Below are 11390 nucleotides of genomic sequence, written 5' to 3' on the forward strand. Positions count from 1 at the left end.
TAGCACACACAATTTTACATACAGCAGGTTTTTATAGGACCCAATAGTTTTTAGTCTGCTTTGTGTTTTCATTTTTGCCATGGAAAACATATGGTGATGCTGATATTGTCCAGGCCCTAAGTAATGCTATTTTATTTATCTTGCTAATTAACTAGATTAATAGCTATTCATAATTAGCCTAGTCTCTCTGTGGCGGTCGGTAACATTTAAGATGGGGGGGGGGACTTATTTTTTGGGGGGCATACTAATGATACTCAAATTTTCCCTATACCCATCATGAGGTAGCTACAACCTAGCCTATGAATGAAAGTTTACAATGTAGTTGCACAAGTTGAGAGAGAAATTTGAGCAATCAAGGTGACACATTCAAAACCGCCTTGCACATTCTTGCCTGCATCTAGCTGATCTAGGGTGTAATCCTTAGTGCAAACAAGAGTTTCTATTGGACATATTCAGGTATGTTAATACCCGTTTCGTTTGCTCCAGTTTAAAAGGTTTTCAACAGAATTTGCAGAATGAATACTCCCCTGATCAAACACAGTTCACTTTCATAGCAGCCACATACAAACAGCATGATAATTTTGCTCTTTGTAGAATTCCTTCTCTCATCTATGAGCTCTCCTCCTCTCACCTTTTCCCTTTGCTTGTGGACTTCAGTGCACAACACATCAGCTGTCTGTGACCAGGTGAAAAAATCTTTCCAAGACAGACCTTCATATCATAACTGCTACACACAGCCTACATCGTTGTCACCATATTAGTTAACATCATAACGTAGCTACTAGAATGCGTAAGTAAACCTGCTACAATCATGCAGTACAGTCAGAAAGCAGTTTAGCAGTTACACCGGCGGGCCCCATTGGCAATACATTTATAAAACCAAAGGCTTACCTTGACTTGGAAGAGTTCCAGTGTTGGATAGCCATAGCCAGCTAGCTAACATAGCATCCATCTCTGTTTGAGTAGGCTAAACTAGCTAGCTGCATTCTCTAGCTAAGGGAACGTGGGGGATTTTTTAATATTTATAAAAATATCTTGCTCTCTCTAGCTTCTCAATTTTTAAAGAAATTAATTTGTTCAAAACTGTTAATATTGTCTTTCTCTGTTTGAGTCAACTACTCACCACATTTGATGAACTGCAGTGCTAGCTAGTTGTAGCTTATGCTTTCAGTACAAGATTAATTCTCTAATCCTTTGATTAGGTGGACAACGTCAGTTCATGCTGCAAGAGCTCTGATAGGTTGGAGGACGTCTTCCGGAAGTTGTCTTAATTACTGTTTAAGTCTATGGAAGGGGGTGAGACCCATGAGCCTCCTAGGTCTTGTTTTGAAGTCGATGTATCAAGAGGAGGATGGAAACCAGCTGTCCTCTGGCTGAACCATGGTGCTACCCAACAGCGTGCTGTTGAGGCTACTGTAGACCTTAATTGCAAAACAGTGAGTTTCAATCAATTATTTGGTGACGTGAATATATTAAGTATAGTTTCATCTAAAAAGGTTCACTTTTTAAACGTTACACTATTTTTATTAAATTCACTGAGGAGTGTGGTTCTCTCCCTGCTACTCTGAGGAGCCTCCACTGCTCTCTTTGGGATATTGATAGCTAGGAATGATGTGTAGACAACTAGAATGACATCTCTGACCAGTCGCTGTGGATTGATGTCCAATCTCTGTGGTAATAATCAAGTTAGTGCTAGGATCCACAAGCTGTGGCTGTTTTTATCGCTCTCTTGTCCTGTTCAGAGATGGATCATTATAAAAACTAGCGCCGAGTTCACTCCCAGCTCGCGGGCAGACTGGAGAATAGCCCAGCTTACGTTCTGGTGGTGAATGGGAAATGAGGAGGAAAGACTGCGACACATTGCAAGCTCTTTTTAAAAGCTGAAGTGTGTGTGTTAGTGAATTCTCAGAATCTATGTAAGCTATCAGGAAATGGACAATAGGGTAGGGATGTTGGTGCTCTGAGTGGGTTGTTTTCAAATCGTGACAAATCGCTTATTTCACTTGATCTCCCCGCAGAGGAGGTCATCTAATTCTTGTCATAATTCCCTCAGTCATTCCTTTTAGATGCCAAGCTATGGGTGGTGGTGAGCCAGAATGTGGTGGTGGATGGGGCTGATGACAGTGATCCTCCTGGGCGTGGTGTGGCCAGGCCTGGCGTCTGGAAGGTTAGCCCATGGTTAAGGAATAGGGAGTGTCCGCTGACTGGTGTCTGTGTGGGCACCTTCTCCCTCCCTCCCCGTGGTTGCTTTCTGGCATCTACATCTAGCAATCAGTAGGCCTAATGCAGCGCATCCTGAGTTAAAGATGCAATTTGTATGATCGCATAGCCTTTAATGTAGCAGTCAAAGAATATGCTTCTGTTGGGGGGGATGTGATGTTTAGAACATAATTTGAGGCTATACAGTTGTGTGTGTGTTGCTAAGTCTTTAGCTATTAACATTCATTGACTCTTGGTCTTCCCGCTGTGTACATGGCTATGCATGCCTCCTTACGCTGTATGTAGTGATGGCTGTGACTTTCTGTATGTGTGGAGATTGTGTTCTAACCCTGCCAATGCTCTCACCGTTGCCGTTGATAAACAGGGTTTCCCTGCAGTATCTAGTAGTGATGGGGGGGGGGGGGGGGGGGGGGGAATCGATAGTTGCATATCAGGATTTATTTTTATTTTTTTTGCAATTTATATTGTATCATTTTGACTATCGCAATATGATTTTTGCGCTAGTTGGCTGTACCTGCACCAAAACTCCAGTATTTTAACATCATAGCTTGTTCTCCAAAACGAGTTTTCGTCATGGCTCTCTCTTGGCCCTCTGCAGCAGGCAGAGCATGCAGCATGTTTAGCAATATGTTTGGAACATTGAATCGCAATAAAATCACAGTATCGAATAGCAATACATATACTTATACGTGAGAATCGCAGTACATATCGTATCGGCACCTAAGTATCGCGATAATATCGTGTCGTGAGGTCCGTTTGTTAATTCCCAGCCCTAGTATCTGAGGCTGAGGAGAGAATAGACTGGTGTCACCTTGTGCTGTGTGAGAAGCAGTGAACAGGGAGCGTTTTGTCTGTCCCAGCGTCAGAGCGGGCTTCACACAGAGAGAACATCACTCCGTCATACCCTGTGTTAATAGGAAAGTGTGTGCGCACGCATGTTTATTCATGCACAGTAAAGATGAGCATGTTTGAATATTTTCGTGAAGGGAGAAGCCCAGCTAGCGATGGTATCAGACGTCGCAGAGCTCTGTCTACACTGTGTGCAAAACATTAGGAACAGCGATTTCCATGACAGACTGACCAAGTGAATCCAGGTGAAAGCTATGATCACTTGTCACCTGTTCAATCCACTTCAAATCAGTGTAGATGAAGGGGAGGAAACAGGTTAAAGAAGGATTTTTAAGCCTTGACAATTGAGACATGGATTGTGTATGTGTGCCATTCAGTGTGGATGGGCAAGTACAATATTTAAGTGCCTTTGAACGGGGTATGGTAGTAGGTTCCAGGTGTGTCTAGAACTGCAACGCTGCTGGGTTTTTCATGCTTAACAGTTTCCCGTGTGTATCAAGAATGGTCCACCACCCACTGGACATCCTGCCAACTTGACACAACTGTGGGAAACATTGGAGTCAACATGGGCCATCATCCCTGTGTAACTCTTTCGACACCTTGTAGAGTCCATGTCCTGACAAATTGAGGCTGTTCTGAGGGCAAAAGGTGGGGTGCAACTCAATATTAAGAAGGTGTTTCTAATGTTTTGTACACTCTGTATGTCAAACAGTGCATGTGAAAGCATCAAACAGAACACCACTCACTTGGCTGCCACGGTCGTTCACACTACTTACTGTAAATCACCTCGTTTCATGAGGTTCCTCTGTGGCACGGATGCACTTGGGCCTGCCAGACAGCTAATTGAAGTCAGTGTTGCTCACAACGCTGAGTTATTCCATGCACCGAGAATCTGCCACACCACATCTCTATAATACACGGCTCTCGACAGTCGATTGTTTTGAGATTATAGGACTGCATGCATGTGACGCGTCTGTGCTACTTGGTATGAGCACAGCTGTGTGTTTAAAAAAAAAAAAAAATCTGGATTAAAATGGGTTATAGGTGGTGGGGGTCAATGGCATTGTCACAGACCGAACAACATTTTTGCGGCCCTCCTGTTGACCGCAGTGACACGGTGTAGCTGTTTTAAATTACTTTTTTAGTAATTTAGCGGACGCACTTATCCAGAGCGACTTACAGGAGGAATTAATTGCCTTGCTCAAGGGCACATCAAGATTTTTTTTTCACCTGGTCGGCTCGGAAATGCGAACCAGCGACCGTTTGGTTACTGGCCCCAAAGCTCCTAACCGCTAGGCTACCTGCTGCTTCTACACACAATTCTACATATCATGCATGTCATGTGTCTGAGAATACATCTTTCAGTTTTAAAGGTAATTTACTTAAATTCTACTCATTTTGCCAGTGTTTATGCTATCTGAGTGACTCAAACATAACAAAATCAATATTCCTGAATGCTTAACTTCTGGAATTGTTGTATTTATTTTAACCTTATTTTACCAGGTAAGTTGATTGAGAACACATTCTCATTTACAGCGACCTGGCTGACTAGATTTTATTTTGGTGATTGTGAGTTCTCAAAGATGATCTTATAATTTTGTTTTAAAGATATAGGGCCATTATATTTTCTACATACTTGATATCTGGTTGTAGATGTTTTATATTGAATGTTTTTCCATCCCAAAATGATACAGATAATCAATAAACGTATGTGGCCCTGAAAGTGGCCCGCCCAAGACTTTTCTATGCAGAAAAACCCCTGCTGCCTGTGTGTGTGCTGCAGTGCTGACTCTGACCTCCCTCATGCTGCTGTGTGCTGGGCGGAGATGGATTTCATCCAAACAGGATATGAACTTCCACAGATGAGAGTATGTACATGGCTGGGGGGGCCGGTGTTTCCTGCTAATCCCAATGCTTGTCAGTGTGTCCTTTCTCTGTCAGGCATGCCTTTCTCTATGTAAGCAACTGCACATAGGGTGGGGTTGGAATGGATGTGTGTGTGTGTGCCTATAATAGCAGGTCAAGAATGTCATTACAAGGTAGGAAAACAAGAAACATTCTTGAAAAGTCAGGACTTTTTCAATTTCCTGAATTTGTTAAAATACTATTTTAGGTTTAAGGGACTTTTTAAATAAAGCACTGCCATCCAGAGTGTAATCTCAGGCTGGTTATAGACATCTGCCACTCTCACAGCTAATCAGTAAATACGCAGGTGGTCATTTCTGAGTGGCACATACTGTATATGGAGCATAGCCTCAGCTAATAGTCTTTAGCGGTCTACCTTTTTGGTGACGCTTCTGAGATATTTGTGCCCCGCCTGATACAAAGACCTAGCGAAAACACCGACTATGGCTTAGCTTTGAAGAACGGCATTTTGATTTCCGTCTCCTCTAGATGGGAATGTCCCACTGGTGTTCGTAGAGCCATGGGGAACAGTAGAGCGCAGGAAAATATGATTGGATCTAATTGGAGATGGTTTGTTACGCGGAGAGGAAAGTTTTGGCAAGGATGAAGCTTTGAAGGGGGGAAGGGGAAAAGGGGTTAGAAGTTAACACAGAACAGGGAAGCTGGTCTGATGATGCATAGGAAAACACCCTTACCCTACTCCAAATCACGCGATACTGACACTCGTGATGGATGGTGGACCATACAATCAGACAGCTTTTTTTCCCAGTGAATTTTCAGGATTAATTGGGGAGTAAAAATGTGTTCCTTTTTTTAATAAAAACATGTCAGAATGCTGCATTTTGGCAATTTAGCAAGTCTTTATTCATTTAAAAAAATCTGATTTGTGGAATTCTCCATGTGATCTATATTAAAAGGCACTTGATTTAATATAACATGCTTTTAAAATTCAATACTGGTGCACAAATTCTACTTAAAATATCAAAGGGTTGCAAAAGGCACTCATTTCAAGGAACAACCCACTTTTTATTTTTTAAATGTCAATGTCAATGTGGTGCAATTGTGTAGAGTGGGACGTTTTATCCCAACCCAATATGCTAATGGAGCTTCTGCAATGCTAATATGGTCCATTCTGTACTTGAATTTGAGAGTCCAGTCTTTGACTTGATATTGGCGACATGCCTAGACTACATGGGAAAAATCACAGTAGGTGTTTTTGTACAGAAACCCCAAATGTGCTGTGTCCACAAACAAATGGTCGACCTTGGCATGTTGTCCCGACTCTCTGATATACTGTTTTTCATTGATGGGAAAGACAATCTGCCTTAGTTTTCTCACACCGGAGAAATAGTTAGCTGGTCTCTTCCGTCTCCCCTCTGCCCCCGGCTATGCAATATTGAAAGTGTTCTAGAGAGCGGGTGTTAGATTCACCGGAAGAATTCTGTTTTTCCGAAGAGACTCTACACATGCTGCCAGATCCTGGTCTCCTAGAGGACTCCTTGAGTGGACATTTTGTCTCACTCGTTAGATGGAAGCTCTCACATGATGTGCTGGGTTACACTAAATGCCCTGAGAAACGGGGCTCTCTCAGGGCTCCTAGACAGCCGTGATGGCTCGCACCACAGAGCGCATTCAGTGCCCTGAGAAACAGACAGAAGCCAGGCTATAGGTTTGTCTTTGAGTGATCTGTCCTCCCCTTTCCGGGAACCGCTATTGTTTGTCTCACTCCACAGATAGATGTGCTTGTTAAAGTTGGCAGAAGCCAGACACGGTGAGAGTTGTGATAGAGCTTCATTGTTGTAACTCGTTGTCTTCTGCCATCAGTGAAGATACCGTGGCCTAAGATCGCATTAAGTTAACATATGGAATTGTTTTAAGATGGTCATGAAAGGCATCATTTAGTCATTTGATTTTGAATTTTAGGACTCCTGTATGTATAAAAAAAAGTTATTTGAGGAAACATTGAATTTGGCCTTTACTGCTATAGTTCATAGATACACATCTGTACATGGAAAAACAGACGGCCCACCCCCCAAAAAATCACAAGGCATGTGTTGAGAGAGAGAAATAAGAAAAAACATTTTTTTTTACACACATTTGGCCATGTTATTCGTGACCCTTTTTTACCCCCTATGCATGTTGTGCTATTTGGTCAGACCGGTCCTGGGTTACCTTCAGACGATCCCCGTAAGCTTGTGTGCATCATAGAGCAAAACAACCAACACCTTTGTGCTCGCGAGTCTCCCCTTTCGATATTGGTGGCATTAGTTTGTTGCTCCAACCATTCGTTCTGGACAGTTGATTTTTCCGAGAAGACCTCTTCAAAATTAGGACATCTGCGACAGAGTTCAGACGACTGCCGGAAAAGCTTGTGGATGTCGAAGAGTAAAACAACCGACACTGCCCTGTTCGTGAGAGTCATCTTTCGATGGTAATGACTTACTAGTTTGTAGCTCAAACGGTTTGGGTTTTAGATACTTCTTTTGTTGGGTGGTATCTCTCCAGGAAGCCACTGACTCTGCCAGTTTGCTGAAACATCTGGGCATTGCAGTTTTCTCTCTGTCTGTCCAAATATAATCATGTATGGTTAAACTCTATTATTAACCATTGGCACATTTGTCCAGTTGAGCTAACCACACACACACACACACACACACACACACACACACACACACACACACACACACACACACACACACACACAGTGGCATGAAGGGCATATTTGTCCGTTAATGTTCACCCAGCCCAACCGTATGGCTACAGATCTGTTGGATTTCTGTCCGTCCATGGATTTGTGCGAAGCTGCCGTTTTTATTGCGGCTATCATCCTCCGACCACGCTGCCAAAGCGCTGAAACTGCCATTTTTCTTTCTGTCAGTTACAAAAGGGAAGCCAACTCTCTGCAGCATATCAAAGTATGGAGATTCTCATTTTTCTATCTCTCTCTCTCTCCCTGATTTCTACAGAACAGCGCGTGTGTACGGTATGTCTGAAGACAGATGTCAAGCCAGGTTTACGAAAGGCTCTGAAATTCCATTCCCGGTTCTTTGATTCTCTGCCCTGCCTGTGTGAGATTTATAATCCCCCTGCTGATGTGGAGGGCCCTTGTGTAAATGTGTCAATTCTCTCCCCTGCTCCTCTACTCCACCCCCCCCCCCCCCCCCCCACACACACACTGTCTGAGGAATCAGTTGAGGTGTAAATCAATATAGAGAGGGAGGGAGACCGGGGTCAACAACCCCACCAACCCCATTAGTCTGAGACATCCTCCAGCCGAGATCCATCATCACACTGTGTATGGGATTCCACTTATACTAGTCTTTACCACATGGGAGAACTAGTTACAGCAGACATTTTGAACCATGTTCTGAGCTTGTTTCTCACAATATTGAGAGAAAGTACTCTGACAATTCTTCACTGAAGTAGTTTCTTGTTGCTGCTACGAAGAACACGACAATCCCACATAGCAACCAGATTGACCAGCCACCCACAGCCCAAATGGAAGGGATTACTTCCTCATCTTCAAAAAATGACATTTGCTTTAATGTCCTGAAATAGCCATGGACTCCAGCTGGTAGAGGTATGATGGGGAAGGAATGAACTGGCAGAAAGACAAATGGTGACCAAGGTCCTCCAATCATGGCCGAGGGTGACTATTCACTGGGTGTGAGGTGGGTGAGTGGAAAGAGAGGAGGGGCAGAAGGAGAGGAAAAAGGCTGAGCGGGATGAGGTGAGTGGGGGGAAAATGGAGCATGACGGAAATCAAAAAGCAAAGGAAGGCAAGAAAAGAGGACAAGAGGAGAGGTTGACGAAGAGGAGGAGAGGGAGAAGAGTAAAGGTCCAAGAGATAAGAAGTAGAGAAAAAGAAAAAAGGGAGGAGCTCCTTCATTTCCACACGGACACACTTGCACTCACACATTCCTAAAGGCTTGTTGACAGAGAAGGCCAAACCAAGTCTGCCCAGTGTGTTCTGGGATAGAAGCGAGCCGACTCGGGGCATGTGGATGACAGTGATTGAGAACACATGTGAATCGTCCTTCCAGCTGGGCAAGGTCTATTCAGCAGAACTCCAGACAGCCTCCTGAAGTACAAACGCAAATCGGCTGGTATTGTGCTCAGCTGTAGACCTGAAAAGGTTCTTTTTTTATTTAGCTAGTTCAGCACTGGTCAGCAAAAGTCATTCTGAAAAACATCATTGATTGAACTCTTTGTCTGGTTTGAGACTGGAAGGGAAAAGCCATTCACCATGCATTCCCATTTAAGCTTTCCACAAAACTAGTTTAACATTCACGAGGAAAGGACTTTTGGTGTGGATGTGTGACAGAGCAGCCAGTTTGATACTGAACGGGGAAAAGCCCATCTCAATCGGCAGACATTTTGATTGAGCACACATCAATTGCGGTCAAAATCCTTTTTTTTTTTGTTCTTTAAGCAATCCCTAATACTTTGTCTCTCAAAGTCTTAACACTTGTGTAACATTTGTGAGCCTTACTTCAGCAAAGCTATTTTCTTCTCTCACAGGAAGGGTATGAACTTCCTCCCGATGCCAGCTGCGCTGCTGTTTGTGCTACTCTGTGTACTCTGATAAGGAGCGTTAGTGCATTCTAACATCATGGGTCAGTTTCCAAGTCTAGCTGCGGTGTATCCCTGACAGGTTATTTTGCTATGGTCCTAGTTTTTCTTCTGCGCGTCGTTCACTTCCTACAGCTGAACTTTTCCAGAAGCCTCTAAAGAGGTTGTTAAATTAATAATCATTGCGGGAACAACTTACTGTAACCGTATCCACAAGTAGCTTACCACTTGGTGACAAGTGACAACTGCCGTTGAGTCATCCTACTAACAAAACAGTGATTTCTCAAACCACCAAGCCTGTTTCTTTACAATGGAATCTAACCCAACAGACATTTATTCCCCCCCCCCCCCCCCCCCCCCCCCAGACGTTGCTCTGTTGTGGGTGCCGAATAGGGCGAGGTAAGGTCATAGACTGGACTGTTGGAATACGGCCAGGAACACTTAACTCCACTCCTCCGACCATCAGTCCTCACTGCTCTCTGCAAACCACTCACTGAACCTCTTGATCTAACTGAGAATTGATTTCCTGGGACCAGTGTTGGGTTTATTTTATTTTCCCAGTACCCCGGCGTTCATAATTCAGTGTTGGCGAAAGCCTGCTGTAAACCTTCCCAGTCCCTTTGCTCAGTTATTGGATGTTGAGTTTGAAAACAGCCTTATCACTCTAATGGTAGACCAGCATGTTTTGGAGGACGTTTGGTCCACGGCTCAGTGCCATACACATCGAAGGGTTTGTTGGACTAGACCTTTTGAATAAAGTGCACTTATGACTTCACCCCCTTTCTCCTTTTAACTCCTACAAATACACAAGGCATTTTGAAGAGAATATTGTTTCTTTATGGATCATGGGGAGTATTTGTATGGGAGCAAATATTACGCATGCGCTGGTAATGAAGTAACTTTCGGTATACAGAAGTAGATGACGCCAACTTATTGTTACGACGCTAACAGTGCAAACGCTACCTAACAAACTCTAGTTAATTCTCTCTTCTCCGAGATAAGGGAGTCTCAAAGTCCAGAGTCCTGTCTGTCTGTGGCATGAATGGAATCCTCTGTCTGTTGGCTCCGGCCAGCATTCCCTCCCCTGAGAAAACCGTTGGTTTGACTACCCGGGCGGCCCTCGGCTGACATTGGTCCCCTTTCATCTCCTCGGAGGAAGATCATTTCCTCTATGGCTCTTCTATACCCGATTGGAGCCCGGGAAAGGAGAGAATGGGAAGACGATGACATTTGACGGTGATCATTTTTGATAGACTTCATGGTGCTTGTGATGGTTGTACTTGTTGTGATGGGTAGAACTGTGACTGATCACCATCACTTGCCGAACTGAACAGTTCTCTCTTCTCCTTAGACGCTGTGAGAAAATCCCTGTTGCTTGAACATGAAAACAATCCAATCAAAAAGAGAATCTTGAAAAGAATGACTGTTCCTCTCCAGCTGATAAGACGGAGCCTTTCATAGCTCTTCTGCACCCCGTCACAATACTCTGCTCTCATTACTGTCAGTCTGCATGGGATCTTTGATATCTCCAGCGTCTTTCTCAGTCTTTGGAAGCAGCATACTTCAGGAAACAGTCTCGACACAGTACAGTGATGACAAACAGCCTCAGACAAATCTCAAAGAACCGTCACACCCCGGGTTCTTACGGCTGAGGAAGGCCCAGTGCTTCCCTGACTCGTAATGTAAGTGTAGTTGGCAGAGAGTTTGAGTGTCGCCCTGAAATTCAACGGTGCATACTGTGTGGCGTGGTCCTCTGGGAAGGGTCAACTTTAGAGATCCTCTGTGTGTGTGTGGGCCTTGGTTAGACCTGGTTCATACCGCAGTGTGTGCACATGCATACCTCC

The 11390-nt window shown here is 44.0% G+C and overlaps 1 protein-coding gene across 19 annotated transcripts in view; it reads left to right on the forward strand.

The window, feature by feature from the left end:
* The window catches only part of LOC110489823 (abl interactor 1), a 66583-nt gene that overhangs the window by 18163 nt on the left and 37030 nt on the right, over window positions 1–11390 (forward strand). The gene's annotated exons all lie outside the window — the stretch shown is intronic.

Source organism: Oncorhynchus mykiss, chromosome 15, assembly GCF_013265735.2.
Source record: "Oncorhynchus mykiss isolate Arlee chromosome 15, USDA_OmykA_1.1, whole genome shotgun sequence".
NCBI lineage: Eukaryota > Metazoa > Chordata > Actinopteri > Salmoniformes > Salmonidae > Oncorhynchus > Oncorhynchus mykiss.